Below are 11,695 nucleotides of genomic sequence, written 5' to 3'. Positions count from 1 at the left end.
AACCCATTTCTTACATGTGAAGATAAATTATAATATGGAAAAGCTCACTGAGATTTACATCAGGGGAATTATAGGACTTCATGGAGTACCTTCGAGCATTGTTTATGACCGAGACCCCAAATTCATATCTCATCTTTGGAAAAGCTTACATAAGGCTTTGGGAACAAATTTACGGTTAATCTCTGCTTATCACCCTCAAACAGATGGACAGACAAAACAATTCAATCTCTAGAAGATTTGTTAAGAGCATGTGTTTTAGACAATAGGGGAAATTGGGATGATCTGTTACCATTGGTTGAGTTTACTTAAAATAATAGCTTTCACTCAAGTATAGGGATGGCACCCTATGAAGCTTTGTACGAGAAAAATTGTCAAACACCCTTGTGTTGGTATAAGGATGGAGAAAGTATTTTACTTGGACCAGATATCATACAACAAACAACTGAGAAAGTAAGAATGATTCGCGAGAGGTTGAGAATATCACAAAGTAGATAGAAAAGTTATTCCGAATGAAGGAGAAGACCTCTCGAATTTCAGGAAGGTGAACACGTATTTTTGAGAGTCAAACAACTAAGAGGAAAACAAATTTGCTTAGTTAAGGTAGTATGGGATCAAGCAACGGGAGATTCAAGATGAGAATTAGAAGATAAGATGAGACTACAATATCCAAATTTATTTTAAAGGTACACAATTTTGAGGATGATTTTTTTAGTAGGGTAGTAATATAACACCCTAAAATTTTAATTTTAATTACTAATATTATTATTTTTAAATTTATTTTACACATATTTTTTTTATTAGTAGTATCTATTAGATAAATTTTTTCTGTAGAAAGTGAATTTATGAAAAATAACTTCAAAAATGAATCATACAACTTCTTAATATGTTATGATAAAATTTTGGATTTAAAATTCTTCCGAAATTTTAGACGGTAAGTTTCTCAGCTGTACAAGTTTATATGTCAGAAAAATATATAAACTCTATACTTGAAATCAGAAAATTAGGAACTCATGACATTGAAAATTTGAGATTTAATATGTGTTTGTAGTGGTTATTAATGGTGTTCGTGATGTGGTGATTAACAATGGTGAATAAAGTAAAGAAAGATATAACGAATTTATTAACCACTTGACTTAAGAGAAAAATAGGTTGTTTCTTATAATACAATGAAATATATAAGAATGAGGATAGGTTCGGTTGGGTCGACTACGTATCTTCTGGGGGTCACATGTGTTTTGAACTCCTACCAATGGTCAGTGATAGCCACTATGATCAGAGGAAATCATAATACCAGACACAGTGATACCTGACTGTACATGACTATCTAAAATAAGGTGTAGCGCTCAGGGAAGAATGGTTAGAGTAGAAGTTGAATATCTACTCATTGCAAACAATCATGATATGGCTGTTGAAACAACCTTATGCTCATGTTGAAATAGATGTCTCAATGGAGTAGGATCAAATAAGAAAATTGAAAACTAACACTATTGTAGTCAATAAAAATATGAATTCTATCATGACTAACATTTGTCTTGTGATCATTGACAGGATATTCTATATTCTTGATTGATAAATGCTTTTTGATTAAATGATTCTACGTGAATATTTAAATTTTTATTTCTACATGTGAAATTAAATCATTTAATATATGATATTCTATTTAACAAAATATTGCATATAATTGTATAATATTATGTGTAACCTTGTGACATCATCACGATGTAAACTTGTGTACGAGTATTTCATTCCTTACATTATAGATGATGATGGGGGAGCCGCTGGATCATTCGGGTACTCGGAGAATTGAGTGTCTGGAGGAACTGGGGGATGTCGTTTGGGAAATAGACAGGAATGCCCAAACTTTAAAGTTTATGGGACATGTAAGAACTGTTGGTGTAAGCCCTAGAGGTCAATACTTTTGGTACTTGTATCGAATTATTTATTAATAATAAAAGGCTTTTTCTTTATTATGTTTGTTTAATAAAGTCCCTAGAATAGCCAGTCCATTTAATGTATCAAGTGTGACTTAATCATGAGATCACATTAAACATAAGGAAATTATTCTTAAAGTATCCGTAGTCGAGCTTTATTGTGAAGTGGGATAACATTAAAGCATGAAGGATAATTGTACACATAAGTATTATCACAAAAGGATTTGTCAGATCACATGACATTTTCGTGTCTTGGGTAGTAGTGATGTGCTGCTAGATACCGCTCATTGTTTATTATGTTAAATACGTGATTTAATATAATTGCCAATGCCGCGAAAACCTACAGGGTCACACACAAAAGGACGGATTGATGAGAGATAGAGTAACTAAGGAACACCGTAAGGTACGGTGCACTTAAGTGAATTGTAGAACATCGTAAGGTACGTTGTGCTTAAGTAGAATACGAAATATGGTAAGGTACCACGCGCTTAAGTAATTTTGGCATATTATAAGATATGAGTCACATACACTTGAGTGTGCTTTTTAGCTTGCAGCCCACACAAGTGGTTTTATAAATAGAACCCTTGTGTAGAAGCATTTGTGCAATTGCAATTTCGTTTCTCTCTCTCTCTCTCACTCAAAGCCTTCATTCGTAGCAGCTAGCACTGAGATTGAAGGAATCCGTTTGTGTGGACTGAGTAGAGGCGTTGTCATCGTTCAACGTTCGTGATCGCTCCGTAGATTTGCATCAAAGGTTACAATCGCCACAAGAGGTACGGATTCTATCACTGATCATGCCCATTCGTAAGGATCACTAAAGGAGAAATTTTAAATTCGGCTGCATTTTGGATCGCTCTTCTCCTTCAAGAACTACCAAAGGAATAAGAGGACTAGCCGTTTCTTCCATTACACATCATATCACATTAGAGTTGGTACTTCCAATGGAAAGGATGATTAGAGCATTCATATTAGATAGTGTTGGGGAGACTTCTACCTATGTCAGACATAGAGGACCTAGAACTCGTAGCCATCCGTCTCCACATGTTAGAGTTTATGGTACACATGTTCCTCTGTATGATATATTATAATCCTTAATGTAACACTATAGATTATAATATATCACACATAGGAACATGTGTACCATGGACTCTAACACGTGGAGACGAACGACTACGAGGTCTAGGTCCTCTATGTTTGACAAAGGTAGAAGTCTCCCCAACACTATCTAATGTGAGTGCTCTAATCATCCTTTCCATTGGCAGTACCAACTCTAAAGTGATGTGATGTGTAATGGAATAAACGGCTATTCCTCTTATTCCTTCGATAGTTCTTACATGTCCTGTAAACTTTAAAGTTTGGGAGTTCCTGTCTATTTCCCAAATGGCATCCCCTAGTTCCTCCAGACACTCAATTCTCCGAGTACCCGAATGATCCAGCGGCTCCCTCATCATCATCTGTAATGTAAGGGATGAAATACTCGTACACAAGTTTACATCATGATGATGTCACAAGGTTACACATGATATTATACAATTATATGCAATATTTTGTTAAATAGAATATCATATATTAAATGATTTAACTTCATATGTAGAAACAAAAATTAAAGTAATCACGTAGAATCATTTAATCACAAAAGCATTTACCAATAAATAATATAGAATATCCTCTCAATGATCACAAGACAAATGTTAGTCATGATATAATTCGTATTTTTATTGACTATCAATAGTGTTAGTTTTCAATTTTCTTATTTAATCCTACTTCATGGAGACATATATTTCAACATGAGCATAAGGCCCTTTCAACTGCCATATCATGATTATTTACAATGAGTAGATATTCAACTTCTACTCCAACCATTATGGCCTGAGCGTTATATCTTATTTTAGATAGTCTTGTACAATCAGGTATCACTGCATCGGGTATTACGATTTCCTCCGATCATAGTGGCTATCACTGACCATTGGTAGGAGTTCAAAACACATGTGACCCCCATAAGATTTGTAGTTGACCCAACCGAACCAATCCTCAGGCTTATATACTTCATCTTATTATAAGAAACAACCTTTTTTGCTCTTAAGTCAAGTGGTTAATAAATTCCTTATGCGTTTCTTTATTTTTTATTCGCCATTGTTAATCACCACATCACCAACACCATTAATAACTACTACAAACACATATTGATATAAAATCTCAAATTTTCAATGTCATGAGTTCCTATTTATAACTAATAATATATATATACAATTACCATATTTCTTGTGCTGATCGAAACTTATTATTAGTAAAACCCCTAACCTTTGAGCTTTTCAATTTACCTTGAGTAATCACTTCCTCAATTTCTACTACACCTATTTACTCAACAACGTAATTGCATTTCAACTAATCATCATTATAATTAAAATTCTAACAGGTATTAAATTAAAGTGTAAAAATAGAATTAATTAATTGTAATATTAATATCATATCTATAAAAAGTATTATAAATGTAATTTTTATAAAACTAAGAACATATATTAACAACTTGTTTTATTATAAAGAGTATAATTAAAGTGACTAATAATTAATATTTTTAAAAAATAAGCTAACTAATTAAATTGAAGAAACGTAATTATTGTATGGTATTAGAAAAATTAGCGCATTATATAAAATCCAATAACTTAATTAATATTGAAAAACTTTTGTAATGATAATTCTAAATATACAAAACTTAGTATAAAATTTATTACATCACTTAGTTCTAACTTTTTCTATACCAAAAATAAAAAAAGAAGTGAAATATTTTCTTTACCTACAGTAGTACTTCACTTGTTGCTACCACTTGAGCTTTATTCAATTTTATGTGTGATTTGTCTAAACATGCATTGACTATTTATAGATGGGTGGAGTTATCTTACTTTGTACAAAATTTGACAGCATGCCCATGTATACAAAAAAAGGAAATTTTATACTACTTTGTAAAAAAAATGTACATGTACCCCTTATGATAACTTATCAACATGTAATTCTTATACTCTTACTATTCTTTACTATTATTATTATTATTTCAATATTTATTAAATATTTAGAAATTAATTATTTTACATATATTACTTTAATCTATATAATTTTCGGTTTTCAAATATATAAATTATATATATTTTTGACATATAAACGTGTACATCTGAGAAATTTACGGTCTAAAATTTCGGAAGAATTTTAAATCCAAATTTTCATCATAACATATTAAGAAGTTGTATGGTTCATTTTTTAAGTTATTTTTCCTAAATTCACTTTCTATAGAAAAATTTATCTATCAGATACTACTAATAAAAAAAACATGTGTAAAATAAATTTAAAAGAAATAATATTAGTAATAAAAGTTAAAATTTTATGGTGTTATACTTGTTATCTAGAATAATCACCTATGCCCATAGACTTTAGTACAATCTAATCACAAACATTTTTTATAAACTCTTGTTTAAGGTAAAATCAACACAAACCATCAAACCTAATTTTTGTGTCTTAGGACATCAACCCGAAAATCATTTTCTCAAAGGTAAAATTAACCAACAAACAAGAATTACGGAGCTCTGATTCCTCATACCCGAATTAGTGATACGTAGGCACAAGGACCCCAATCCTTGGCGAGCACTATAATAACAAAAACACCCCCTCTTTCACACATTCTTTTGAAAAAAGAAAACGATGACACATAAATCCCACTTACGTAAAAATAACCCAAATGGTTCCCATGGAGTACCATGGATGTGATGGTTGTTAATACCTTCCCCTCGCATAATTGACTTCCGAACCCTAATCTCGGTTGCGCGACCGATACCCTATCTTTTTAATAACGCTTCCCGTGCGCTTGTCTATATGAGGATTTTATCGATTATTTCCCCTCGCCTTCTCCGATGGAAGCACATAAAATAAAATTTGGTGACGATTCTTCTGATATTGCCTTCTCCTATTTGAGGAGGCAATTTTGTTCAGTTCATCCAGTTTCCGCGCTCCGAAACCCCCGGTAGCGACACCCGCTTAGCCAACACTAAAGGTCCCAAGTTAAACAGAACTGAGATCCAAGAAACTTTGGAAGCACCGATCCCGAAAATGGATGAAGTCATGGTATTAGAAAACATAGCAGGTTGGAAGACACCCATCATTCAATACCTGACTCAAGAAAAGTTTCCAGATAAGGAGACTGAAGCCTGACACATTAAAAGGATATCTTCCTGATACCTCATGGTAGCCGACCAATTATACAAGACGAGAAAATCCTCTCCGATGTTGAGATGTGTCATTAAAGAAGAAGTATGACTTCTAATGAAAGAGGTGCACGAAGGAGTGTGTGAAAGTCATATTGGGGGAAGAGCATTATCTGGAAAAATACCCAGGGTTGGATACTATTGGTCGAGTATGCTACAAAACTCCGTGCGATCCGTGAATCATTGTGAGAAGTGTCAGATTCACGCTCCCTTCATACACTATCCTACCGAGTTATTGCATTATGTAATTTCCCCTTGGCCTTTTGACTAGTGGGGGTCTGATATTCTCGGACATTTTCCTTTTCCTGTTGGACAACTGAAATTTATTATAGTTGCAGTGGATTATTTTACCTAATGGGTAGAAGTCGAGTTCGTATCCTGTATCACGGTAAAAAGGGTAAGGCGAGTTTATTGGAGAAAAATCATATGTCGCTTTGATCTACCAATGATCACTGTATCCGACAACGACACACAATTTGCAAGTTCATCGGTCATAGAATTTTGCAGGCACCTCGGCATACCGAACCAGTTTATTTCTATCGAACATCCGTAGGCTAATGGCCAGGCCGAAGCAGCAAATTGGATCATGCTCTCATGAATGAATAATAAACTAGATGAAGTAAAGGGGCTTTGGGAAAAATATCTACACGAAATTCTATAGTCCTACCATACTACGCCTCACATGACCACCAAGGAGACCCCCTTTCGAATGGTGTATGAGGCTGATGCGATGATACCAGTAGAAGTTAACACTCCAACTTGACAGTGAACAAATTTTGACAATAACCTTAACAAGGGGGATTAGATAACTCGGTCGACCTCATAGAAGAAATAAGGAGAATGGCTCATGTTAGAGAATGTGCAGCGAAGCAAAGAATGGCCATGAGGTTCAACACTATAGTCGTCCGAGGAGTTTTCAAGAGGGATACTTGGTTTTAAAGAAGGTTACAAATATGAATAAGAAAGAAAATCTCTCCCAAAACTAGGAAGGACCTTACCGGATCCGACAGAAGCTGGATAATGGAGCTTATAAACTTGAGAGTTTGGAAGGAGTGAAAATACCAAGGGCTTGGAATGTTTCCGGTCTAAGGTTTTATTATAGTTAACATTATGTAATGCTATTATTAAATAAAAATTGGGGGTAACACTCTTTTCCCTTGCAAGGGCAAAGATTTTTAACGAGGCACCCTCGATTCGTATGATTATGTGTTATTATTTACAATTTCTACAGTAAAACCGAGCTATTTCCAAGAGCGATAAACGTGCTCGGCACCGTCGGCGACCTAATCAAATCATCCATATAAATAAGAACCTTTGGCCGAGTTATGTTAATAAAATCTCTGACCTAATCAAATTGGTCATGTAACTAAGAATCTTTGGTCGGGTTATGTTAATAAAACCTCTGACCTAATCAAATCGGCCATGTAAATAAGAACGTCTAGCCGAGTTATGTTAATAAAACCTCTGGCCTAATCAAATCGGCCATGTAAATAAGAACCTCTAGTCGGGTTATGTTAATAAAACCTCTGACCTAAGAAAATCAGTCATGTAAATAAGAACCTTTGGCCGGGTTATGTTAATAAAACCTCTGTCTTAATCTAATCGTCCATGTAAATAAGAACCTTTGGCTAGGTTATGTTAATAAAACCTCTGACCTAATCAAATTGGCCATGTAAATAAGAACCTATGATCGGGTTATGTTAATAAAACCTCTGACCTAAGCAAATCGGTCATGTAAATAAAAACCTCTGACCGAGTTATATTAATAAAACCTCTGACCTAAGTAAATCGGTCAGGTAAATAAAAACCTCTGTCTAAGTAATGTAATAAAACTTCTGACCTACTAATAGGTCTAAGTACATCAAGAGCCTCTAGAAAACTGGTTATAATAGCCGTCAAAAAGGTCCAAACTAAAATTTCTAGCACGTCTTTTAGTATGATTAAGGTCTATGACTTAATTAAAAGAGAAATAAGTTGATATGCCTCAAGGCCAAGTTCAGATGCATACCACCAAAACATAAACATGGACAATTTAAGATACGTTGGGGCTATACACACGATCACGGAATAAAGTTGATAAAATTCATACAAGATAATAATAATATACCAAAAGGCCTCATCGTCAACTGAAAGAAGGTCTACATGGGCCTTATGCAAGGAATTATTCAGCGTCACATTAATCCCCCAAGCTTGTTCAACATCCTTGATCAAGCCGACTGCGGTTGCCTCAAGTTCCAAACATTTAGATTCCACAGTTTCCTTTTGTTTCTTTGCTTCCGATAACTGCTTGTTTAGATCTTCCACCTTGTCAGTATGAACCTTAAGGATATCCTTAAGTTGAGTTGTTTATTTTTTGTGACGGATTTCGTTCTACTCATATGCATCACCGAAGTCCCCGAGTCATAATAGCACACCTCATCCGATATGGCCTAATATTTTGGGTTAGCTTTTGAGCACCTATGGTGTTCACCTTCTCGACGTCTTCTGTCACATTCAGATGACCATAAAGAAACTTCAGACCATCAAAAATGTTGGACTAAAACTTGAATTCAGTTTATGGAGTAAATTTGTAGTTGTTGTCGGAATCCTACATCAGGGTAGTCACTTCTAGATCGGCATGACTCACAGGGTAGTCACTTCCAGATTGACGCTCTTTGGGGAGGCCGGCTTCGAAATTACAAGAGGGGGAAGGGAGGCACTCGGAGCTCTGAAACACTTGAGGCTATTTTCTCAGCATCTACTTTATATTTTTCTTTTAAGGACACATATATGGATGCCAGACAAGTCAATTTTAGAGGTATATTGTTCTCCCCGTCTCACCCTCACTTCAACCATTAGTTTCTTTTGTTCCGTCATCTTAAGGTTTGTCATTTTGGCCGAATAAAGAATGAAAATCTAAAATCAGAGAAGATGAAATAAATAGAGTGCTAGAGTATAACAAGAGACATATAAGCATTACCCAAGAAATTAGAGATTTGTTCCCGATCACCGGCCATGTTCAGTAAGTCTTTGACCTTTACTACCCGAAACACATCTAAAATAACTAAATCTCAGACTTCTAGATTGTCCAGCTTGTCATAATAAAAGTCGAACATCAGAAACAGGTTATCCGTCTAATAGACGGGGAAGCGATAATCCCCATCCAATGCAACCATAACTTGAGGACATCTTTTACCACTTTTTACTCGAAGAAACTTATCCTTGAAACCTTTGTAGTTGGTAGTGTAGTCCTGGAGGAAATGTTTTCTTGGGATTCTACTCAGGGAAACCCAACCTCCTTTGTCCGCTCCTTTTAGCTTAAATAAAGAGAAAAACAAACCTAAAGTATGAAGTGTATTCACTGCCTCACGTACGAGTTAAAAAGCTCTGATAAAACCACATCCATTTGGACGCAATTGAGACGGGGTGATGTTTAAGGTTTTAAGGAGATCGAATTCAAAATCACTAAAAGGGATGTGGATCTTAAAATTCTCAATTACCCTTGAGTAGAAATAAAAATATTCTTCTGATACTCCCCTTGGTCGAGTGATGGAAACTCTTTCACTGATCACTCAGGGTTCCAATACAATATCTTCTTTGTTGCCAATTGAAGAAATCTTTCTGTTAGACCGAAGTTTTGAAATATAGTTGTCGTCACGTATGTTGTCGCCGTAGCCTAGGACTTCTTTATAAATAAAAGACCCTGTCATCTCCATCAAGGAGCCCACAGAACCTGACAACGAAGACTCCAAGTTAGTTTCACTATAAGAGGAAGAAATCTAACCATAAACTTCCTTAATAATCTGATCAAATTTCGCTTGCTCCAGATGACCCTCACACTCTTTCATGCATTCATCCCAGAGTTTTCTTCTCTCTCGGGAATTAAGGGGAATGGGTACATTCCCTGGATTATCAAACTCACGTATTCTAACCATGATAAAATAATTAAATAAGATCAAGTAGGGCAAATAAGTAATACCTGAGACTTGTGCTTGCAAAGCAATTAGCAGAAAGCGCAAAAAACATGGTCAATAAATCTTGAAGAAAAAGGGACAAAAGTCACAAACGATGAACAAAGGGATAGAGAAGGTAAGGGTTTTATGGAAATAAGTTTTACAATGGTCATGAAACTCTATCGAAGTAGGCTCATGATAGCAATTGGCTTCCCCATAAAAGTCATCATGATAAGGGGAGAGAAGAAATATGACAAGACAATCATCATTGTTACTCTTTAAAAATCCACTGTCACACGTTAACGGACCATAAAGGTGACCATTGGATAAAAATATGACTCAATTAAAGGAGGGAAGAATTCCATGACTCTCTGTCCGAACACTTCACCCTGTTGGACCTCGTGATCGGGGGGGCTTATGTACATCCTAGAATTCCCGAAGTCGAGTTATAAGTCATTAAGAATGAGTATGGAGGGACAATATGCCGAGTACTAGCAAGTGTCGAGTTACCACAAATAAAGCAAGTTGGAGCCCCGACTTTAGGGTTAGCAGAGACATGTTAATGGACGACATGAATGAATCTGCGTAACCACTAGTACAAAAAGAAGAATATAATTTTAAAATTTACACCTATTATACTAAAAAAGGGTGTAAATAAGAAATGTGGTGGTAAGTTTGTAAATAAAATGTCATTTTAAGTATTACCACATGACTATAGACACCCTATTTTAAAAAACGGGTGTAAATTCAAAATATTATTATAATCAAATCTCCATTATTCCCATTAAATTTAAAATGGATGTAAATTTAGATGAACTAAAAGAATTGTTTAAATTCATAACTCAAAATATTAATCCTAGTAATTAATTAAGTGATTAACGAGTGTAATTTTTATTAAGTGAATATTGTGTAAATGAAATAATCTAAACACATTAAGAAACCACAAACCATAAGTTTTCTATTCTTCCATATTCAAACACTCGTTACTCTCCCAAACCCAGAATCTTCATCTCTCATCGCACATAAACATCTTCGCACATCTCACAACTCCATAAACATCATCCATTACAAAAAAAAAAGTCAAATTGGAGGAGTTTTTCTTGTGGGATTTTCATAAAATCCCCGAAGTTAAGTTTTAAAGAGATAAATAAGCCACACATATTTATTTAATAAATGGGTTTAGAAAAACAGGCGGAATGAAGACTTAAAGTTCTTTTTTATTTATTTATTTATGAATAATTGCAACTTTGATTTATATTTTCTTTTCTTTTCTTTAGTTTCGATCTCTCCATTTTAAAAATTGGGATTTAAGTCCCCTCTTTATTTTATTTTTCTCTGAATTTTAATTTCTCTCTCAATTTGAGACCAACTTCTAATGAAATGACAGTGAGTATGATAATGTCTTACTGCCACATTTATCAAATTTAAACACATGTCATTTTTTATTAATAATGTTATTAAAATAAATAAAAATAAATAATAATAATATAACTTATTAATATAATAACAACTTAATTTTGCTGTAGTTTGTTATCTAATTGCAATTTCACATTCTAATATAAATCTCACAATCTATATATAA

This window comes from Lathyrus oleraceus, chromosome 1, assembly GCF_024323335.1.
Source record: "Lathyrus oleraceus cultivar Zhongwan6 chromosome 1, CAAS_Psat_ZW6_1.0, whole genome shotgun sequence".
Lineage (NCBI taxonomy): Eukaryota > Viridiplantae > Streptophyta > Magnoliopsida > Fabales > Fabaceae > Lathyrus > Lathyrus oleraceus.
This window is presented reverse-complemented; position numbering follows the sequence as displayed.